Below are 24,024 nucleotides of genomic sequence, written 5' to 3' on the forward strand. Positions count from 1 at the left end.
AGACAGAGAGAGAGACAGAGAGAGACATACAGAGAGACGGAGAAAGAGAGAGAGAGAGACAGAGAGAGAAAAACAGAGAGAGACAGGGAGAGAGAGAGACAGAGAGAGAGACAGACAGACAGAGAAAGAGAGAGACAGAGACAGAGAGATAGAGAGAGACATAGAGATACAGAGCGACAAAGAAAGAGAGAGAGAGACAGAGAGAGAGAGACAGAGAGACAAAGACAGAAAGAGAGAGAAAGAAAGACAGACAGAGAGACAGAGAGACAGAGACAGAGAGAGAGACAGAGAGAGAGAGAGAGACAAAGACAGAAAGAGAAGAAAGAAAGACAGAGAGAGAGAGACAGAGAGACAGAGACAGAGAGAGAGACAGAGAGAGGCAGAGCGACAGGGACAGAAAGACAGAGAGAGAGACAGAGAGAGACAGAGAGACAGAGACAGAGAGAGAGACAGAGAGAGGCAGAGAGACAGGGACAGAAAGACAGAGAGAGAGACAGAGAGAGAGAAACAGAGAGAGACAGGGAGAGAGAGAGACAGAGAGAGAGACAGACAGACAGACAGAGAAAGAGAGAGACAGAGACAGAGAGATAGAGAGAGACAGAGATACAGAGCGACAGAGAAAGAGAGAGAGAGACAGAGAGAGAGAGACAGAGAGACAAAGACAGAAAGAGAGAGAAAGAAAGACAGAGAGAGAGAGAGAGACAGAGAGAGAGACAGAGAAAGAGAGACAGAGAGACAGAGAGAGAGACAGAGAGAGAGAGAGAGAGAGTGCCAAAGAAGCTTCAGAAATTTTAAATCATGCTTTGTGAATTTCCAGTTGAAATTCCCATCTGCCTTCTTTGAAAATGTTGCAAAGTTCATTGAAAATATTTAAAACTCAGTATGAATATTGCAAAGCCTTTATTATTAGCTCACTGGGGCAGAAGTGAAGCCAAACCACATGTAACCAAGATGGCCGGACATACACGACAGAAATAATGTAAAAATATTCCAACCCCTGTGTTGACACCCCTCAGTGTAAGAAGCAGAGGAATTCAACAAAAACTGGAGTGATAAAAACCTGAAATAGACTGAGCCACCAGGCGAAGGGCACTATCGGTTTATACTGTCTGTATAGTTTGTGACTAGAGTCATAAAGTCATAGAGGTTTACAGCATGGAAATAGGCCCTTCGGCCCAACTTGTCCATGCCGCCCTTTTTTTAAAGCGCCTAAGCTAGTCCCAATTGCCCGCATTTGGCCCATATCCCTCTATACCCATCGTACCCATGTAACTGTCTAAATGCTTTTTAAAAGACAAAATTGTAGCCACCTCTACTACTGCCTCTGGCAGCTTGTTCCAGACACTCACCACCCTCTGTGTGAAATAATTGCCACTCTGGACACTTTTGTATCTCTCCCCTCTCACCTTAAACCTCTGCCTTCTAGTTTTAGACTCCCCCACCTTTGGGAAAAGATATTGAGGGGAAATTTACCATTTTGAGTCTAAGTGCCGAATCCGGGCATCAAATAGATCCGCGCCTGGAATCCTCTTTCCAGCGCGCCCATGCGCGTTTTGCCGGCTCTGGCCCGATCCGCGCTGTGGGCGGGGCTTAGCGCTGCCGGACCGATCGGAGCTCTGAACTGCGCATGCGCAGAGAGATGGCTGTGGCTGGTAGTGTACCAGTGATGGTATATCCCTTTACAGGCCCAGCTTGGTCCTTCTCCAGTGTCTCCTCTTGGACTTGTACTGATCTTGTAGCCGGTTTTCATGCGGATCCACTGTGGAATCGGCCGGTTCTGCTTCATCTTCTTAGCGAGGAATCGCTTCATCCTGAAGGTTTTGTGGGATGGCATGGCCGCACGTCCACTCCGGCAGGAGGGATCGGCCGCAGACAGGCAGCGGAACCCCCCCGACCAGAGGATGAGACGTCACACCCCCTCTCCTCCTCCCACCCCCCTCCCGCCCCGACCAGAGGATGACCTGGGTCAGGGAGCCGTTGCAGTCTCTGACCCCGCTCTTCGGAAGCTGCAGCGGCAACTTCGGACTTTTATTTTGCAGGTCGGTAACAGCGCGGACGCGGATCGAGCCCGAAGACGGAAAAGGTGGGATTTGGCGGTCGAGTTGGGCGCGCGGTTCATTAAGTCGATTTAAATGCATGCAAATACATTTAAATCGTCGGGCTGCCTGATTTGGGCGCGGACCGGACCTGCACCCGAATCGGGTGTCGGTAAAGCCGCGATCTGCTCGGATTCGGGTGCAGATCACGGTAAAGGCCCGACGTTCAACTTTACCACGGTTTCGGGCGCGAAGTTTTGGTAAAATCAGGCCCATTGACTATCTAGCTGATCTGTGCCTCTCATTATTTTATAGACCTCTATAAGATCACCCCTAAGCCTCCTACACTCCGGGGCAAAAAGTCCCAGTCTATCCAGCCTCTCCTTATAACTCAAACCATCAAGTCCCGGTAGCATCCTAGTAAATCTTTTCTGCACTCTTTCTAGTTTAATAATATCCTTTCTATGATAGGGTGACCAGAACTGTACACAGTATTCCAAGTGTGGCCTAAGGTTCATTTAATTAACCATTTTCTTTCTGATTGCCAATGCTTTGAAAGCATCAAAAGGATTGACGTGGGACCAGCTAATGCACCATCCAGCCCACACCCACATCCCCTCATTTTCTGCATTGGGTAAGTGGAGGATTCTGATGGATGCCCAGCAGTCTCCATCTGGGCAGTAAGTTTTTATAGGACAGTGAGTCGGGCGGGGGTGGGGGGCTCGGAGAATCTACCCCATTTACCCCAGATATTTAAACAGAAAAAGTTGGAAATGCTCAGCAGGTCCAGGCAGAATCGAGTCAGTCCACAAGCGTGACCCTGAGCCTCCAGTCACTTCCCATTTTCATTCTGCACCCTGCGTACACCCTGATCTCACTGAGTCCAGCCTGTTGACAATGATTCCCTTGTTGCCATTCACACCTCCTCTGAACCCATCTTGATCTTCTCTTGTCACATTACCATCTCCCCATCCTATTACAAACCTCCCCCTGTGCTCTTTCTTCCTCTTGCCCTGTCTCTGTGCTTCCTTGAAACCTGCAGCATCTCAAACTTTTCCCAGCTCTGACAATCTGAAATGTTAAAAGCAAAATACTACGGATCCTGGAATCTCAAACAAAAACAGAAAATGCTGGAAAATCACTGGAACCTGAAATGTTTCCTGACTGGTACTTCCAGCATTTTCACAGAATCACAGAATCCCTACAGTGCAGAAGGAGGCCATTCAGCCCATCGAGTCTGCACCAAAAACAGTCCCACCCAGGCCCCATCCCCATAACCCCATTTATTTACCCTCCTAACCCTCCGACACTAAGGGCAATTTATCATGGCCAATCAACCTAACCCACACATCTTCGGACTGTGGGAGGAAACCGGAGCACCCGGAGGAAACCCACACAGACATGGGGAGAACGTGCAGACTCCACACAGACAGTGGCCCGAGCCGGGAATCGAACCCAGGTCCCTGGCGCTGGGAGACAGCAGCACTAACCACTGTGCCACCGTGCTGCCCATTGAAATTTGAAATTTTTTTTCAAAGAATCTTTCAATTCGGCAATATGTTACAATCTGGAACATGCTTCCCGGAATTTTTCCGCTTCGCCCGCCCAAGGCTCGTAAGATCCCGCCCGAGACCGGCGGAGAATGCTGTTCTGTGAGCCTTGCCCGCCCCGATCCTGGAGTGGGCGAGGCGGTAAAATTCCAGCAGCTCTCCGAAAAGTTGGGGGAGTAGATCCTGTAGAAACTTTTAAAAGGAAATTGGATAAATATTTGAAAGGGGGGAGGTTTGCAGCGGAATGGGATTAATTGGACAGTGTGTACAAAGGCCAGTACAGGCACAATGGGCCAAATGGCTCACTTTGGTGCTGGAAGCTTTTAGGTTCTCAGTGACACAACACAAGAGCTGAAGCAGAAGGAATTTATAACAGTGTCAGTGGGTTGAATCCCTTCACTGCCAATGTTACTGCTTGTGCATGAACTGAGATACAATTCACCCTGGAGACAGATAATTGTGTCCCATCTTACACTGAGATTTCATTGGCTGCCCGCCAATGACCTTCCTCTCCCGACTAGCTTCGTTTCACTTTGCTGATCTCACATCTGCGTGTTCTTGTGACAAAGGTGTTTGCTGGCCAGGCATAATCAGGCATGACCCTGTGTGGCTAATCTCAGCACGCAGTCCGTATGAAGTGACAAGCCGTCCCGGCTCATTAGGAAGCACTCATCTCATTGTTAATTTTAAACAACGTAACGCTTTTTAAAATTAAATCTCTTCTTTAGAGTTCGCCGATGGTGAGGGGAGGGTGGTTGTGAGCGGTGGCCGCTCTCAGGGTGAGGATAGTACAGGTCAGGCAAGCACAGTGAGGTTTGCTCGTATCCCATGGTCACTGCCTGTGTTGAGAATGGAGCAGTGCAGCCGTTGGGGTAACTGTACTCCAGGATCACTGGACAATAAAAGAGTAAGGTCTGACAAGTTCACCTTCCGCCATTCAGGTAGTCAGTTAGACCATAAGACATAGGAGCAGAATGAGGCCACTCAGCCCATCGAGTCTGCTCCGTCATTCAATCATGGCTGATATTTTTCTCATCCCCATTCTCCTGCCTTTTCCCCATAACTCCTGATCCCCTTATTAATCAAGAACCTATCTATCTCTGTCTTAAAGACACTCAATGACCTGGCCTCCACAGCCTTCTGCGGCAAAGAGTTCCACAGATTCACCACTCTCTGACTGAAGAAATTCCTCCTCATCTCTGTTTTAAAGGATTGTCCCTTTAGCCTGAGGTTGTGCCTCTGGTTCTAGTTTTTCCAACTAGTGGAAACATCCTCTCCATGTCCACTCTATCCAGGCCTCGCAGTATTCTGTAAGTTTTAATAAGATCCCCCCTCATCCTTCTAAACTCCAACGAGTACAGACCCAGAGCCCTCATCCGTTCCTCATACGACAAGCTCTTCATTCCAGGGAGCATTCTTGTGAACCTCCTCTGGACCTTTTCCAAGGCCAGCACATCCTTCCTTAGATATGGGGCCCAAAACTGCTCACAATACTCCAAATGGGGTCTGACCAGAGCCTTATACAGCCTCAGAAGTACATCCCTGCTCTTGTATTCTAGCCCTCTCGACATGAATGCTAACATTGCATTTGTCTTCCTAACTGCCGACTGAACCTGCACATTATCCTTAAGTTGCACGGTACAGTGTTAATCGTGCTACTGATCAATCACAGTCTCTATCAATGAGTCCACAACACAGCGAGGCAGATTTTCAAAGCCCTCGGGGTGACTGTGGTGGGATAGCATCCATTGTCCACCTCCTTATGGAATGTGCCTTTGCAAAGAAGGTCTGGAGTGAGATGCAGTGGTATTTGTCGAGGTTCATCCCGAGCAGATCCGTGACGCAGGATTCTGTGTTCTCCGGGCCGTTCCCAGGGACACGCACTGAGACAAACATCAACTGCTGCTGGAGGGTCTTTGGTCAGCCTGAAACTTGTTGGCCTCCCAGTGCAAAGAATTGTCCTCAACTGAGTGTTGCAGACTGACACATTCCAAAGCCCAGGACTACGTGCTGAGGGACACAGTAAAGCTTGGGGCAGCCATCACAGAGACACAATGGGGGAAGGTCGCTGTGTAAGATCTTTCAGCCACAGTGAACCAAGGGGAGGGGAATTGTGGAGAACCCCCTCGGGCTGTGTGACTCACTGAATGTATACAGTCAATATTACACATATCACAATTGTATTGACACATCTCAGAGTGCAGCTTGTAATCTATGTAGAGAATCTGAATATTATTACACTTTGTGTGATGGCTAATTTGGAATGTTTATAATGTTCTTGCAGATATTTTATGAGTAAAGTGTATTTTTGCAAAAAGCGCTCTTGCAAACAGCCTGTATGATGGGCAGAGTGGACTCCTCCTGTTCTGTATGATTCTAACACCAATCCTGTGATAATCTAAATGCTGAGGCTGTGCTAACTCATACTCAGTCCCCAATTACAGGAACAGGTAGTTTGAGTTCTGTTCTCCACATTTACTGTTGCTAATCCTGCAGGAATCTCCAGGAATTAAAGATGAATCTGCTGTGAGCATCCTAGCGGGAAAATCATCGGGGCATGAAGATTTCCATTTCTTATAGCGCCATTATCATAGAACCAACTACGCCACAGAAGGAGGCAATTCAGCCCATCGAGCTAATGCCAGCTCTCTGCAAAGCGACCCAGTAGGCCCCTCACCCTGTTCCATCTCCACATCGCTGCAAGTTAATTTTCCTCAAATTCCCATGCAATTTCCTTTTGAAATCATTCATTGCCTTTTCCTCCGTCACCCTCATGGGCAGCGAATTTCAGGTCATTAGCAAAACAGGTTCTTCCTCACACTCCCTCTGCCTCTCTTGCCCAAAACCATTTATCTGTGTCCCCGAGTCCTTGCACTATCAGCGAATGGGAATGGCTTTTCTCTGTCGACCTGGCTTCACCTCTATCAAATCTCCCCTCAATCTCCTTTACTCCAAGGAGAACACCTCCAGCTTCTTCTACCGAATTGTGTGGCTGAAGTTCCTCGTCCCTGGAATCACTCAGGTAAATCTCCCCTTTACCCTTTCAAGGAGCCTTGCAATCCTTCCTAAAGGGTGGTAACCAGAACGGGACAAAAATTTAATAGAATCCCTACAGTACAGAAGGAGGCCATTCGGCCCATTGAGTCTGCATTGACCACAATCCCACCTGTAACCCCACATATTTATCCTGCTAATCTCCTGACACTAAGGGGCAATTTAGCATGGCCAATCCACCTAACCCGCACATCTTTGGAATGTGGGAGGAAACTGGAGCACCCGGAGGAAACCCACGCAGACACGGGGAGAATGTGCAGACTCCACACGGACAATGATCCGAGGTCGGAATTGAACCCGTGTCCCTGGCACTGTGAGGCAGCAGTGTTAACCACTGTGCCACCGTTCTGCCCTAAAACTCGAATTGGAGCCCTAACCAGAATTTTACAAAGGTATAGTGTAACTTTCCTGTTTTCAAATGATGGAATCTTCCAGTCCCTCCGAAGTCAACAGAGGTTTGGACAACTCACTGCATTTTATGGCTTAGCCACAGCCATACTGGGCTGTGAGATTCCACCCAGTGTCACCATTTATGATGCCCAAGATCCCATCTGCTTCTCTAATCATGTCTCAATGTATCCCACCACCCTCAAAGATCATCGCATCTGCAGCCCACCCCCATCCCGGACTCATAGTTCACTATTTGGAATTGTGCCATTTAGTCTATATTGTCTCTCTCAATCCCTCTTGGAAAATACCCCACCTCTCAGTCCTCAGTATTAAATCGCCCCTGTCACTTGCCTGCCCATTCTGCTGGCCGATCTCTGTCCCACAGCAAGCCATCCATATCATCCTCACTGTTTGCCACATTTCCCACTTTGGAACCATCAGCAGAGTTTGAAGTTTTCAAACAAAAAGTAAAGTTTATTTATTAGTGTCACAAGTAAGATTTACATTAACACTGCAATGAAGTTACTGTGAAAATCCCCTAGTCGCCACACTCCGGCGCCTGTTCGGGTACACTGAGGGAGAATTTAGCATGGTCAGTGCACCCTAACCAGCACGTCTTTCAGACTGTGGGAGGAAACCGGAGCACCGCACAGACAGTGACCCAAGCCGGGAATCGAACCCAGGTCCCTGGCGCTTTGAAGCAGCAGTGCTAACCACTGTGCCACCATTCCGCTCCTCTATATTCCAAGACCCAAGTCAAATATCTGATATATCATAGAATCATAAAATTCCTGCAGTGCAGAAGGAGATAATTCGGCCCATCGATCCTGCACTGACCACAATCCCACTCAGGCCCTTTCCCTGTAACCCCACATTTACCCTGCTAATCCCTCTGACACTGAGAGGCAGTTTTGTATGGCCAATCAACCCCACCCAGGCATCTTTGGAAAATGTCAGTGGTCCCAGCCCTGACTGCCTACCCATCCTCCTCTGACACTTTTATTTACATTTAAGATGGAGAATTAATAACCTGATGTGGCTGAGGGCGGGAGGTCGTTCAATGAAACCTCCTGGAATTTGCTTAATCAGAGTTGGTAACTCCAATACCCCATTTCACATTTCAGAGTTAACTTGAAAATCTCGGCAGTGCACTGGGAACAACAACAACAACTTACATTTATGTGGAACCTACAATATGCCAAAATATCCCAAGAAGCTACACGGGAGCGTTGTCAAATAAAATTTGACACCGGGGCGGCATGGTGGCACAGCTGCCTCACAGCGCCAGGAACTTGAGTTCGATTCTGGCCTTGGGTCACTGTTTATGCGGAGTCTGCACGTTCTCCCCGTGTCTGCGTGGGTTTCTGCCGGGTGCTCCGGTTTCCTCCCACAGTCGAACCTCCATGTGCAGGTTAAGTGGATTGCCCATGCTAAATTACCCCTTAGTGTCCAAAGATGTGCAGGAAAGGGGAATCAGCAGGGTGAATAAGTGGGGTTATGGGAATAGGGCCTGGGTAGGATGCAGCGTCGGAGAGTTGGTGCAGATCCGATGGGCTAAATGGCTTCCTGCTGCACTGTAGGGATTCTATGATTCTGTGATCAAGCCACACAGGGAGATGCCAGAGCAGGAGACAAAAAGCTTTGTCAAAGAGGTCGGTTTTAAGGAACGTTCTAACAGAGAGGAAGATGGAAAGATGTGGAGGAAGAATTCCAGAGCTTGGGGCCCAGGCAGCTGACGGTACGTCCTCCACTGGGGATGTGCAAGAGGTGAGAATTGGAGGAAGTTTGTGAAGAATCTCTTGAATGTCGGTGTGAAATGATGTGAGGAAATCAGCTAGGAGATTATCAGGAACTGTCCCACAAAACTAATGATGATGATTCTAGGGCCCTAATGCTCAGAGCGAGAGGCGCTGAGAAGCTATAACTCTGTTTATGTTCAGAGCGAGGGAAGGAGGCTTTCCACCGCTGCTACCACCACGAGTTAATTTTTCTGTTTTTAAATCTTAACCGTAATAAGAACGTGACCTTCACAAATGTAGTTGGAACCAATAAACATCAGATAATTTCATGACTCATTGCATAATTCTTCCGCCACCCTCCTCTCCCCTCGCCGCCCCCCCCCCCCCCACCCCCGTCCTGCCCTCCCCCCCCCCAACCCCCCGCCCCCATCACAGGTTTAAAAGGTCAGCCATCAGGGTGAGAGAAGGCTGTCAGCACCAATTGATTACAATAAGGTGGCAGAATCTGAGGCTGCCCGGAGCGACTGGGAGCTGCAAAGGACAGGAATCTCCATCGCTCGCCCCCTGTTTCCCCCTCAGTGAGCTGCCAGACCTGATTGTCCACTTACGCACGGTGCTGACTGGATGTAACCATGGGTTGCACATGGTGCTTATGCAAGAAGTGTTGTTGCTGAAATAATCTCTTTCTTGTCCTTTTCTTTTGGTTGATTTTCATCAAATGATGATCATTCGGTCCATCACCTCTTTGAAAGAGCTATCCCGTTAGTCCCACCCTTCCTGCTCTTCCCGAGTGACCCTGAACCCTCGCATAAAAGCAAATTACTGCAGATGCTGGAACCAAAAGAGAAAACGCTGGAAAATCTCAGCGGGTCTGGCAGCATCTGTCAGGAGAGAAAAGAGCTGACGTTTCGAGTCCGGATGACCCTTTGTTAAAGCCCCCACCTTTGACAAAGGGTCATCTGGACTCGAAACGTCAGCTCTTTTCTCTCCTTACAGATGCTGCCAGACCTGCTGAGATTTTCCAGCGTTTTCTCTTGTGGGACCTTGAACCTTTCCCCATTTCTGGAATGTATCTGATTCCCTCTGGAAAGTTCTGATTTTCTCCCACCTCCGGAAGTGTTCATTCTAGAGTCCCGTGATCACCCAAAGGCTACAACACTTCCCGTGTAAGCCTTTGTGACGACACCCAGATGTTCCGGTTGCCTGATCTGCCATTTACCCCCCATTTCAATCCTCACTTCTGTTCAGCAACGTTTCTCATCCTTGTTTTCCAACCCGTCCACGGTTTCACCCCCTCACTCACTCTGTAGCCCCCTCCAACCCTACCACCCTCTGAGATATCTGCTCTCCTCCCATTCTGGCCTCTTGAGCATCCACAATTTCCATCTCCTCACCGTTGGTGGTGGCTTTTCCCCCAGTTGTCTGGCCCTCTGCTCTGAAATTCCCACCCTAAAGCCCTCTGCCTCTTTGTCTCCCATTCTTCCTTTGGACAATCTTTGAAACCAACCTGTCCAACCAACCCATTGGTCACCTGTCAAGGAACAAAGAACAAAGAACAATACAGCACAGGAACAGGCCCTTCGGCCCTCCAAGCCTGCGCCGCTCATGTGCCCAACTAGACCATTCATTTGTATCCCTCTATTCCCAGTCTGTTCATGTGGCTATCTAGATAAGCTTTAAACGATCCCAGCGTGTCCGCCTCAATCACCTTGCTTGGCAGTGCATTCCAGGCCCCCACCACCCTCTGTGTAAAATACGTCCCCCTGACATCTGTGTTGAACTTTGCCCCCCTCACCTTGAACCCGTGACTCCTTGTGTTCATCACCTCCAACCTGGGAAAAAGCTTCCCACTGTTCACCCTATGCCCTTCATAATTTTATACACCTCTATTAGGTCGCCCCTCATCCTCCGTCTTTCCAGGGAGAACAACCCCAGCTTACCCAATCTCTCCTCATAGCTAAGTCCCTCCATACCAGGCAACATCCTGGTAAACCTTTTCTGTACTCTCTCCAAAGCCTCCACGTCCTTCTGGTAGTGTGGCGACCAGAACTGGACGCAGTATTCCAAATGTGGCCTAACCAACGTTCTATACAGCTGCAACACCATATGCCAACTTTTATATTCTATGCCCTGTCCAATAAAGGCAAGCATGCCATATGCCTTCTTCACCACCCGCTCCACCTGTGCCGCCACCTTTAAGGATCTGTGGACTTGTACACCCAGGTTCCTCTGTGTGTCTATACTCCTGATGGTTCTGCCATTTATTGTATAGCTCCCCCTTACATTAGATCTGCCAAAATGCATCACTTCGCATTTATCTGGATTAAATTCCATCTGCCATTCCTCCGCCCAATGTTCCAGCCTATCTATATCCTGCTGTATTCTCTGACAATGTTCATCACTATCCGCAACTCCAGCAATCTTTGTGTCGTCCACAAACTGATCACACCAGCTACATCTTCCTCCAAATCATTTATATATATCACAAACAGCAGAGGTCCCAGTACAGAGCCCTGCGGAACACCACTAGTCACAGACCTCCAACCGGAAAAAGACCCCTCCACTGTTACCCTCTGTCTTCTATGGCTAAGCCAGTTCTCCACCCATCTAGCTAGCTCACCTTTTATCCCATGAGATTTAACCTTTTTCACCAGCCTGCCATGAGGGACCTTGTCAAACGCTTTACTAAAATCCATATAGACGACATCCACGGCCCTTCCCTCGTCAATCGTTTTTGTCACCTCCTCAAAAAACTAAACCAAATTTGTGAGGCATGACCTCCCTCGTACAAAACCATGCTGTCTATCACTAATGAGATTATTCAGTTCTAAATGCGCATATATCCTATCTCTAAGAATCTTCTCCAACAATTTCCCTACCAAGGACATCAAGCTCACTGGCCTATAATTACCCGGGTTATCCTTGCTACCCTTCTTAAATAACGGTACCACATTTGCTGTCCTCCAATCCTCTGGGACCTCACCTGTGTCCAGTGAAGAGACAAAGATTTCTGTTAGAGGCCCAGCAATTTCATCTCTTGCCTCCCTGAGGAGTCTAGGATAGATGCCATCCGGTCCTGGGGATTTGTCTGTCTTAATGTTTCCTAAAAAACCTAACACTTCCTCCCTTGTAATTGACATTTTTTCTAACGGGTCAACACATCTCTCTGAGACAATACCAGTCAACATGTCCCTCTCCTTTGTGAATACTGATGCAAAATATTCATTTCGTATCCTGTTTAGTTTGGGCATGCTGATTGGCACGGGCTTGCAAGGTGGAAGGGCCTGTTCCTGTGCCGCCCTTTTCTTTGATCTTTGCTCTTTGTTCTAATATCTCCTCACATGGCTCACAGCCAATGGCCGGGATTTTACGATCTCACTTGGGCAAGGCTCATAAAATCCCACCTGAGGCCAGTGGAGAATTCTGTTCTGTGAGACTCGCCCGCCCGGTTCCAGGGCAGGCATGCCGGTAACATTCCAGCCAATGTGTGTCTGCTCACACACCAGCAGCTTGGGACATATTACTGTTGGAGGTGCTATACAAACGCAAGTTGAGGTTGTTGTCGTTGCTTACTTTCTCCTCTTACTAAATTTTAACCTTCACCAAATTGATTGATTTAATTTGCTTTGAAAGCAGCAAGTCAAAATATTTTACTTTTTTCCAAATGTCCCTATTGGACAGTTATTGTTGTCCAGGACACATGATGATCTTGATGACACACTCGGATTGCGTTGAAGATGATTGTTCTGATTACACAGAGTTTGGAGCTGGGGGAACTGCCCCGCTTGTCCCTCAGATTCTGATGTCCTTTACAAACAGTTGCTCTCTCCGTTCACCATTCTATATTTACAGAGCTGGCATCTCAGAGCTCCCCTTAAAGGACCAAAGTTTTCTTTGCACAGGAGCTGTCTCATCAGCAACAGATGGCTGGGCACAACAACACCTGACTGTCGCCATGACAACAAAGTTCATCATGTGTTCGCAAAAAGCCTTGTGATTATATCCAATTAACCCCGTGAGAACCAGGGACAGCTCACTGGCCCTGAAAGTGATTCCACATCTTCCTGACTGACCCAGAGAGTTCAAAGTTTATTTATTTGTCACAAGTAAGGCTAACATTAACACTGCAATGAAGTTGCTGTGAAATTTTCCTAGTTGCCACAGTCCGGAGCCTGTTCGGGTTAATGCACCCTAACCAGCACATCTTTCAGACTGTGGGAGGAAACCAGAGCACCTGGAGGAAACCCACGCAGACACGGGGAGAACGTGCAGATTCCGCACAGCCAAAGACCCAAGCCGGGAATCAAACCTGGATTCCTGTTGCTGTGACGCAGCAGTGCTAACCACTGTGCCACCGTGCTGCTTGACGTGGCCTCAGGCTTTCACAAAACCTTCCAGAAAGTTCCACACGAAAGATTCTTCCGCAGGTTTAAGGATGAAGCTATCCTAAGTGAATGCTACAGGTGAGTAAAGGATTGACTAAAATAGCACAGGATGTGAGTTTAAGACTGATGTCATTCCTGGTGTTCCAGTAACTGGTGCTGGGGAGAGGCTCAGAGGGCAGAATCCAATCGCACTCAAAAATGGCCGCAGTTGTGATTGACACTCAATGGCATTACCATCGCTGAATCTCCCACGATCAACGTCCTGGGGGTTACCATGGACCAGAAAGTGAACTAGACCCAGCCGTATAAACACAGTGGCTACAAGAGCAGGTCAGAGACTGGGAATTCTGTGGAGAGTAACTCACCTCCTGACTCCCCAGAACCTGTCCACCATCTACAGGTCAGGAGTGTGATGGAATTCTCTCCACTTGCCTGGATGGGCGCGGCTCCAACAACACTCAAGCTCGACACCATCCAGGACTAAGCAGCCCTGCTTGATTGGCACCCCATCCAAAACATTCACTCCCTCCACCACCAACGCACGGTTGCAGCAGTCTGCGCCATCTACAACCAATCACCGAGCATCTTCGACAGCACCTTTCAAACCCGTGACCTCTACCACCTAGGAAGACACAGAGCAGATACCTGGGAACACCACCACCTGCAAGGTCCGCTCCAAGTGACTCACCATCCTGACTTGGAAATATATCGCCGTTCCTAAACTGTCGCTGGGTCAAAATCCTGGAATTCCCTCCCTAACAGCACTGTGGGTGAACCTACTCCACAATGGACTGCAGCGGCTTAAGAAGGCAGTTCACCACCACCTTCTCATGGGCAATTGAAGATGGGCAATAAATGCTGCCCTTGCCAGAGACACCAACATCCCATGAAATAATAAAAATAGCCTGCACCCATGTGCCTCTGATGCAAGCAGAATGCAAACTTCATGCTTCAACGATTGCAACTTGCAGCCAGCACTAAACACATTACTCAGTGTTTGTCTGTCAGAGCAGCAAGTGGTGAGCATTAGTTCAGGCTAGCTTGTAGTACTCAAGCCAGCCTACACCCTTTAATGGGGAGGTGCATTTTGATCTGGTGTTGGGGAAGACACAGGCACGGTACACCACACAGAGAGAGGCTTCAGTACAGGTTGTGGACAGGATGAAAGAGGTTGTCTATCAGGGGCTGGAAGGACCACCAGGAAAACACTCAAGGCAATCCAATGATGTGCGGGTTAGGTTGATTGGCCAGGTTATAAATTGCCACTTAGAGTCCTGAGATGTGTAGGTTAGAGGGATTAGCGGGTAAATATGTGGGGGTAGGGCCTGGATGGGATTGTGGTCGGTGCAGACTCGATGGGCCGAATGGCCTCCTTCTGCACTGTAGGGTTTCTATGATTTCTATGATTTCTAATCGCCAGCACAATCAATGCCAGCGGTTCTGTCCCAAGTATCTGGACGCTGAAGGAAATTTAATGATCACAGGTTAGTGGACAAAACAATGAAGGCATGCGGTGGCCTCGTGGTATTATCGCTAGACCATTAATCCAGAAACTCGGCTAAAGTTCTGGGGACCCGGGTTTGAATCCCGCCACGGCAGATGGTGGTATTTGAATTCAATTTTAAAAATCTGGAATTAAGAATCTACTGATGACCATGAAACCATTGTCGATTGCTGGAAAAACCCATCTGGTTCACTAATGTCCTTTAGGGAAGGAAATCTGCCGTCCTTACCCGGTCTGGCCGACATGTGACTCCAGAGCCACAGCAATGTTGTTGACTCTCAACTGCCCTCAGGCAACTAGGGATGGGCAATAAATGCTGGCCAACCAGCGACGCCCACATCCCACAAATGAATGAAAAAATATCAGATCTCAGATCCTGCCATCACACTGACAGCTTTTTAACCATGACGGCCACATAACCAAACACATTGTACCACACTGCGGGGGACACTGGGCTCTCTTGTACTTTGCAGCATCTCCTTATCCCCGTTCCGGAAGAAGTGATGCCTATCCTTGGAGAAAATGTCACTGAGGCTGTGACCAAGCTGCACGTGGTGTAAGGACAGAGTTCATGCTCCCCCCTCCCCCCATTACAACCTCACTCTCCTTTCAGATAGCCCAGCTCAGCAACTTGGCCAGACACTGCTGCTGGAGTGCGCAGTATGCGAGGGAAAGAGACTGGTGATGTGAAACCCTGTCACTCGATCTCACACTCTCAGCCAGCACTGCATATATTAGAAGGAAACATCGAACTGGGATCTGCATGCGGTGAATCACCAAGTTCGAGTGGCTTGCAGCCAGGGCAGAGGCACAGGAGAGCACAAGTGTCAACTCACCAGAGGGCAAGGCTGCCCACGCTTTCTGCCCCAGAGGATGCAGGTGAGGATTTGATGGGGCAGTGTCAGGGAAATGTTTGGCATTGCAAGCCAGCAAGGTAACTCTGGATCACCGGAAAGGACCCCAAAGGAGTCCGGGTCAACCTTAAACACGTCTTTGAAGACTATGGGCGGGGTTTAATGGCCTCGCTCGTCTTGAAACCGTAAAATCCCATCCAAGGTTGATAGACCTTCTCATGATCCAACCCCCTCGCCTGCTCTGATTCCCATGGCGGGCTGGATGGTAAAATTCCGACCTTAGAGTCCAACATGGAAATGGTGGGAGATGTACAGAGGGTGAGTTTTAAATTATCCTGTTGTCTACCCACCCAGAACAAGCCCAGAGTTAAATCAGGTGGAAAGGAGTTATCATTACTGAGGCAGTGGGAGAAATGTGTTGAGGGAGGAGACACTGAGGGCTCAGGGAGTTGGAGGAACTCACAGATCAGGTGTAGGAGAGCAGGAAGAGAAAGTTCATGGATACTGACAACGGGAGAGACGGTGAAACTGGGAAGTCTCCGAATCCTGGAACTCCCTCCCTAACAGCACTGTGGGTGTATCTACATCACAGGGTCTGCAGGGTTCAAGAAGGCGGCTCACCACTACCTTCTCAAGGGGCAATTAGGGATGGGCAATAAATGTTGCCCTAGCCAGCGATGCCACAGCTTTTGAAAGAGCATGTTTTAAAAAGTTACAGCAGAGCGAGATGGTAAAGATGAGAAAGGCTTGGACGAACAACCAGCAACTCTCAACTCTGATCTGTATTTTTCATACCTTGGGAGAGAAAACTGCTGGCTTCAGTGAAGTTAAAAATATCCCTCAGCCACCACAGGATATGAGTTAGTATCTTTCTCCATTGCAATTAAGCTGATTGGAGACATGAGGTGAAATTCTGATGCCATCTGCTTGTCACTCATTCCCATTGCACCTTCAGCTAGTATAACAACTGGAATTAAACACGTTTCCCCAACCTGCTGTGGAGGCAAAAATCAGAGCCTGAGAAAACATCATCGCAGCTGCCTTATGCCAGCTCCAACTCCAGGGAGATATATTTGGGTGAGGGATTGGATCAGGTCAGTCATTGGGTGCAAGAATGGTGATGTGTCTGCTCTTGGCAGTGCAGGGGAACCTCCTTACGACTGTTTCCTTCAGTGAAAGTGCCAGCAGCCCAATGCTAAAGTTACTGCTGAGAGATTGCACTTGGGGTGGCTCAGGTTCACACAAGGATGGCCCCTCGCCAGGCTAACCTCCACCAATCAGGGGCACTTCAGCTGGAAAAACTGCTGGAACTGGTTCAAAGGAGTCGCTGAGAAGTGGAAGAGAGGCGGAAAAGGCAAAACAGGGCAGAACCCAAGGTTCTCTATTGCAGCACTGCATGCCTCGGTACAGGAGGGGAGAGGGTATCTTCACCCTGGAGTCTAGGAATCCCTCCAGACAAATATTATCCAGACCCTGCGGACCATGTCAGTCAATGCCAGCAGTCTAGCTCTGAGGATCTGGATGCAACATTGCAAAACAGTTCAATGATCTGACACAAGTAAACAAGGTAAGTGAATATATCTTCAAATGGCATTGTGAAGGGCTAAACCCCCACATTGGTGAGTATAATCACTGATGTAGCACACCTCCCATCGGAAACATATTCATTCATCAATGTTTTCTGTCTCTTTGACCAACTGCCTATCACTGTAACCGCGCTCACCCCAACACCTCGCATTATTGCATCAAAAACTTTGGCACCTCAGCAAATGGCTTTGAAAATCCTCACGCACAAGATTGTGTGGGAGAGATGGAGCAGAATTTTCTTGAAGGAAATTCACTTGACTCTCAACATATCTCGAACCAGAGTCCAAACAGACCAATCAGAAACAGCAGGAAGCATCGGATCAAATCTCACCAGAACAGTTTCAGAATTTCAAACCGGTTCGAAGAAAATGTTATATCATAGAATCTCCACATAGAAAAAGAGGCTATTCAGCCCATTGGGTCTGCACCCGAATCTCTGACAGAGCATTTTACCCAGGCCCTACCCCCGTAATCCTGCATATTTATCCTGCTAACCGCACCCCCCCCCCCCGCACCCCCCTGCCGCCCCCCCACCACCACCCCCCCCCGCCCCCCCCTACCGCCCCCCCCCCCCCCCCCCCCCACACCCCCCCCCCCACCCCCCTGCAGTCTTTACAGAAAATCAAGTTTTAAAGTTACAAACAATGTGAGTGGAGAGAGCATAAAGCACAGGTTAAAACGTTTACACGTTTTGTGTAATGCCAGTCCCCACACTGTAACATTCATTTGTGTGAGTATGTAGTGTGTGATCTGACCAGCTTAGTCCCTCTTTAAAAATTGCTCCCAGAATGTGACAGATTTTGGCACTGGAATGGGATTAAAGCAGGAAGTGTTTTGGACCAAATGGCATTATTACTACAATGAATGAAATGAGCTAGCTTCCAGCCAGTTACCTTCTGGGATGCCGAGGATTTTAACTAGATCGTGTGAGGATCACCTGGGTGATCGGGGTGTTGCGGGATCCTGGTGTCCATCAAATGTAACTGTCCACAATGCTAGCTTTGTTCTTTTTATGTTCTAGGGACCCGGGTTCGAATCCCGCCACGGCAAGTGGTGGAATTTGAATTCAATAAAAAATATCTCGAATGAAGAATCTACTGATGACCATGAAACCATTGTTGATTGTCAGAAAAACCTATCTGAGTCGGGTGGCACAATGGTTAGCACTGCTGCCTCACAGCGCCAGGGACCCGGGTTCGATTCCCGGCTTGGGTCACTGTCTGTGTGGAGTCTGCACGCTCTCCCTGTGTCTGCGTGGGTTTCCTCCGGGCGCTCCGGTTTCCTCCCACAGTCCAAAAGACGTGCTGGTTAGGGTGCATTGACCTGAACAGGTGCCGAAGTATGGCGGCTAGGGGAATTTCACAGTAACTTCATTGCAGTGTTAATGTCAGTCTTACTTGTGGCTAATAAATAAACTTTAATGTCCTTTGGGGAAGGAAATCTACCATCCTTACCTGGTCTGGCCGACATGTGACTCCAGAGCCACAGCAATGTGGTTGACTCTCAACTGCCTTCTGAGAGCAACGAGGGAATGGGCAGTAAATACTGACCCAGCCAGCGACGCCCGTGTCCCATGAATGAATGTTTTTTTAAAATAGACTGAATGAGTTTCTCTCTCTGTGTTACAGACAGCTACAAAACGGTGTTGAAATGGAACTATGTGGCTGCACCCATGGGGTATATTGAAAGGCTGGGAATGTAAGATCAAACTCTTGAACCATTCAGTTCATACATTGGACATGCTCTTCAGAGCTAATAATATATCAGAACTCAAAGGTGTGAAAGTGAAAATGTCCAAGCTCAGAAAGCACAAGAAAGCAATTTTCTTAAGAGAAATTGGTCTGAAATTGAATAACATTTTAACAAATCTTCCTGTTCCCAACAAGGCCAAAGCTGAGACATTGAAAAGAAATGATGGAACAGCTGAAACCACCGGAGATAACAGAGAGTTACTAATGTGGAACCAGGAAGGCAGTGAGAGAGTCGGTGAGTACACTGGGTACTGAAGAACCTATCACCACATTCCAATGCTGGCACATGCTCAGGTCACGCATTGCAAGATAGATTTGACTGTGAATTGGTGGATGGAAGATTCCAGTCAAAGTTATTGGACACAAAAAGTTTTACATTTGAGCTAATGTGTGAACTGCTCTTTCCATAGTGATTGTATTATTGAGTGGGAATGTCCCCCAATGCAGGTAACTAGTAGGACAGTAAGGTGCATACACTAGGAGATTACCCCTGAGTGAGACGCAGGCAGAGTGTGGAATTGGGAATTCAGGGCACAGGGGGAAAGAGGCTCCATCTTAAATCTTATTTATCAGACTCCAATGGTTGGTGAGATTTTTCTCTTTCCTTGTCTCTAAGCTAGGAAAGTGCAAGTTTCTACTATGTTACTTCAGCTGTGTAAATTATCAACTAATTCACTAATTTAAATAAATAAATCTAGAAGGCTGTATCAGCACTAGTAAAATGTATTAGTATTGGTGAAGCTATTTTTTAGCAGCATCAAGGTTAATTTATAAAGAAAGGCATGGCAAGAATACTCCAACCTCAAGAGTGCATATCCTGCACCATGTGGGAACTCTGCAGTTCTTCCCATGTCCCGGATGACCATTTGTGCAGGAAGTGTCACCAGTGTGAGCTCCAGGTTTAAGATCTTGAGTAGGAGCTGCGGCGCGGCTATGAGGCTGTGAGCGACTTCAATAGCAGTGCTTATAGATGTTATCACTCCACTGTTTAAGAGTTTGCAGTAAGAGAGGGAAAGACGGGCAGCCACAAAGGAGCAAGCTGGTAGCACACATGTCTCCCAAGTGCATCCTGCTCTCCAGCCAGAATCCAGGACTGAATACGGATGCAGGTGATGGTTAATTTGGGGAATGCAGCCAGAGCCATGTCCATGGCACCACAGGTGGTTTTGCTGGACCAGGCGGGGGGGTGGGGGAGGGTGGGGGGGGGGGGGGGGGGGACAAGGAAGGCTGGACGAGAAATAGTGATGAGTGATTTGATCGTTAAGGGAGTGGGTATGCATTTCTGTGGCTGCAGATGTGAACCAAGATGGCGTGCTGTCTCCCTGGTGCCAGGGTCAAGGATGCCACTATATAGCTGCAGAGTGCCCTGAGGGCCAGTGCAGTCAGTCAGGTTACACATCAGAACCAACAATGCACAATTTATGCGGCATGGTAGCACTGCTGCTTCACAGCTCCAGGGACCTGGGTTCGATTCCCGGCTTTGGTCACTGTCTGTGTGGAGTTTGCACATTCTCCTCGTGTCTGTGTGGGTTTCCTCCGGGTGCTCCGGTTTCCTCCCACAGTCCAAAGATGTGCAGGTTAGATGGATTGGCCATGCTATATTGCCCCTTAGTGTCAGGGGGATTAGCAGGGTAAATGCGTGGAGTTCTGGGGATAGGATCGAGGTGGGATTGTGGTTGGTGCAGACTCGATGGGCCAAATGGCCTCTTTCTGTATGTGAGGATTCTATGCCATTAAACAAAATTGGTAGAAAAAGAGATGGGCTCCTGCAGTCAGAATGCAGGGAGCTTGATAGAAAATTAGCAAACAAGTCCTCAGAAGCAGTAATCTGCAGTTACTCTGAGTGCCACACGCAAAGGAGTATAGAAATAAGAAGATCTACAGATGAGTGTGTGGTTGGAAATTTGATGCAGGAGCTGCCCGGGGTACTCTGACTGACTCTGGGGGAGATAGACCCTGTATAGGTTGCACCTGAACAGAGATGAGGCTGTGGCACGGTGGCACAGTGGTCAGCATTGCTGCCTCACAGCGTCAAGGACCCGGGTTCAATTCCAGCCTCGGCTTACTGTCTGTGCGGAGTCTGCACGTTCTCCCCGTGTCTGCGTGGGTTTCCTCCGGGTGCTCCGGTTTCCTCCCACAGACCGAAAGATGTGCAGGTGGATTGGCCATTGATGAATTGCCGCTTTGTGTTGGGGGACTAGCAGGGTGAAATGCACGGGATAACAGGGATAGGGCCAGGGTGGGATAGTTGTCGGTGCAGACTCGATGGACCAAATGGTCTCCTCTGCATCATAGGGATTCTATGATTCTATGCGTTCCTTGCAGGGTGTTTTGCTAGTGCAGCCAGGAGAGTATAAATTAGTTTGACAGATGGATGGGGACCTGAGAGTTAATTAGGTTGGGTCAAAATTGGAAATGAAAAGGTCAGGTGGAAAAGGAGTGGAAGAGTTTGCAAGGCAGAGGAAAGAAAGGGTGGAAAATAAAAAATCAGATCGGCAAGGATCAAGGGAATTTACGTAAGGAGTATATCAAATAAAGCAAACGCTGAGGCGCTGCTGAAATGCGGCAGTGTGATGTTACAGCGATTACAGAATAGGCTTAAAGACAGACAGGAATAGCTCACCATTCCTGGGTTTTCAGACGAGATAGAGAGAGGAATAAAAAAGGAAGGAGAGGAGATAATTCTGAAACAATTGCAGCTGTGAGAAGGGATGATCGATCAGAAAAATCACCAACTGGAGCCATAAGCATTGAACTAAAGGGGCAGTCACATTACTGGGAGTGGAATGTAGACCCCCCCAAATAGAGGGAAATAGCAGCGCAAATCTCTGAGAAATTCAAAGACAATAGGGCAGCAATAATTGAGGATTTGAACTCCGCCAATATTAACTGGGATAGAACAAAGAACAGTACAGCACAGGAACAGGCCCTTCGGCCCACCAAACCTGCACTGACACATGATGCCTTTCTAAACTTTTGCCTCTACGTGGTCCGCATCCCTCTATTCGCTCTCTATTCATGCATCTGTCAAGATGTCTCTTAAACGTCGCTATTGTATCTGCTGCCACCACCTCCCCTGGCAGCGCATTCCAGCCACTTACACCCTCTGTGTAAAAAACATTTACCTCTCACATCTCCTTTAAACTTTCCCCCTTTTACCTTAACCTATGCCCCCTCGTAACTGAACTTTCTACCCTGGGGAAAGGACCCTGATTATCCATTCTATCCGTGCCTCTTATAGGTTTGTAAACTTCTATCAGGTCGCCCCTCAATCACCAACGTTCAAGTGAAAACAAACCAAGTTTGTCCAATCTCTCCTCATAGCTAACACCCTCCAAACCAGGCGACATCCTGGGAAACCTTGACTGTACCCTCTGCAAGTTTTAGTGTGAAAGGAATAGAATGGAGGGAGCAGGTGCTTTCAGGAGAGCTGTTTTAGCCAGTTTGCAGCAAGTCTAAAACTAGAGGGCATAGGTTAAAGGTGAGAGGGGAGAGATACAAAAGGATCCAGAAGGGCAATTTTTTCACACAGAGGGTGGTGAGTGTTTGGAACAAACTGCCAGAGGTAGTGGTAGAGGCGGGTAAAATATTATCTTTTAAAATTAAATCTTTTAAGCATTTGGACAGTTATATGAGTAAGATGGGTATAGAGGGATATGGGTCAAATGCGGGCAATAAGGACTAGTTTAGTGGTAAAAACTTGGCGACATAGACAAGTTGGGCCTGTTTCTATGCTGTAAACCTCTATAACTCTGTGACTCTAACAGGAGTGGGTGCAGTTCTGGACTTAGTTTTAGGAAATGAAGCTGGGTAGGTGAAAGGAGTGACAGTGGGAGAGCATTTTGGTGATAGTGAACCTTTGTTGAAGGGGAGGAGCAGTGTAATGTATCGATATTATGAGCATCCTCAGTGTGTGACAATGCTATGGAACATGTGATTGGGCCATCATGTCGCCCGTCTCTCTTTATAAGGTGTTCCCAATATAAAACACACACCTGCGGCTCAAACACTCCAATATGGGCATTCACTGTGTGTCAAACATACAGCGGTTTCAGAAAATCCCTATCACTAACGTCCAAAATAAAACTCATTTTGGACAATAAATGCAGACTTGTTAGCAATCTCACATTGCCAGCAGAGGACCTGTGTTAAAAATTTGAATAGTGCCTACCCAATGAACCTGATCCTTTTTATTGTGAATCGGAGTAGCTGGAGATGATTTGGTTGCTTCCTTTGTTTGAAAGACGGATGATGATGGAAGTGGGAGAGGGAGACATGTGTCACACTGCTCCGCAGAATGAACTGGGCTGTTTACGAGGGGCCCGTGCCCAATAACATCAACACAAGACACACTCAAGATTGGAACGAGGGCTTTAGTCTTGATTCTATTGTCCAGACTGACTCACCCAGGCCGGCGCTGAGCTGATTGCCAGACTCAGATAAAACCTGAGGCTCAGTCTTCCTCTCGAGTGGGTGGGGAATATCCCCTGGCATGATTTTGAAGCACTGGGGTTCATTTTATTAGAATCATAGAATCCCTACAGTGCAAAAGGAGGCCATTCAGCCCATCGACTCTGCACCGACTCTCCGACAGAGAATCTTCCCCAAACTCACCCTCCCGCCCTGTCCCCGTAGCCCCACATATTTACCCCTCTCAGTTCCCTACCTGTCTCACCTTTGGACATGTTTGAAAGGGGAGGTGATGCAAAAATAGAGATGTTGTGTTAAACTGGCAAGAAATCTTAATTTCGGAGCTGGAGCGGCGGCTGGAGACACTGTGGAACATCTGTGAGGCGGAGGGTATTGTGGATAGCACGGAAAGGGAGGTGGTCACACCGCAGGATCAGACTCCACAGGCAGGAAGGGAATGGGTGACCACCAGGCAGAGCAAGGGAGCTCGGCAGGAAGCGCAGGAATCGCCTGTGGCCATCCCTCAGCAAAACAGATATACCGCTTTGGTTACTGTTGAGGGGGATGGCCTTTCGGGGGAAGATAGCAGCAGCCAAATCTGTTGCACCATGGTTGGTTCCACTGCAGAGGGGAGGAGTAAAAAGTGTGAGAATGTAATCACAGGGAATTCAATTATAGGGGGAATAGAGAGACGTTTCTGTGTCCGGGACGGTGCGTTACCTCCTGGTGCTCGGGTCAAGGATGTCTCGGAGCGGCTGCAGGAC

Source organism: Mustelus asterias, chromosome 20 (assembly GCF_964213995.1).
Source record: "Mustelus asterias chromosome 20, sMusAst1.hap1.1, whole genome shotgun sequence".
NCBI lineage: Eukaryota > Metazoa > Chordata > Chondrichthyes > Carcharhiniformes > Triakidae > Mustelus > Mustelus asterias.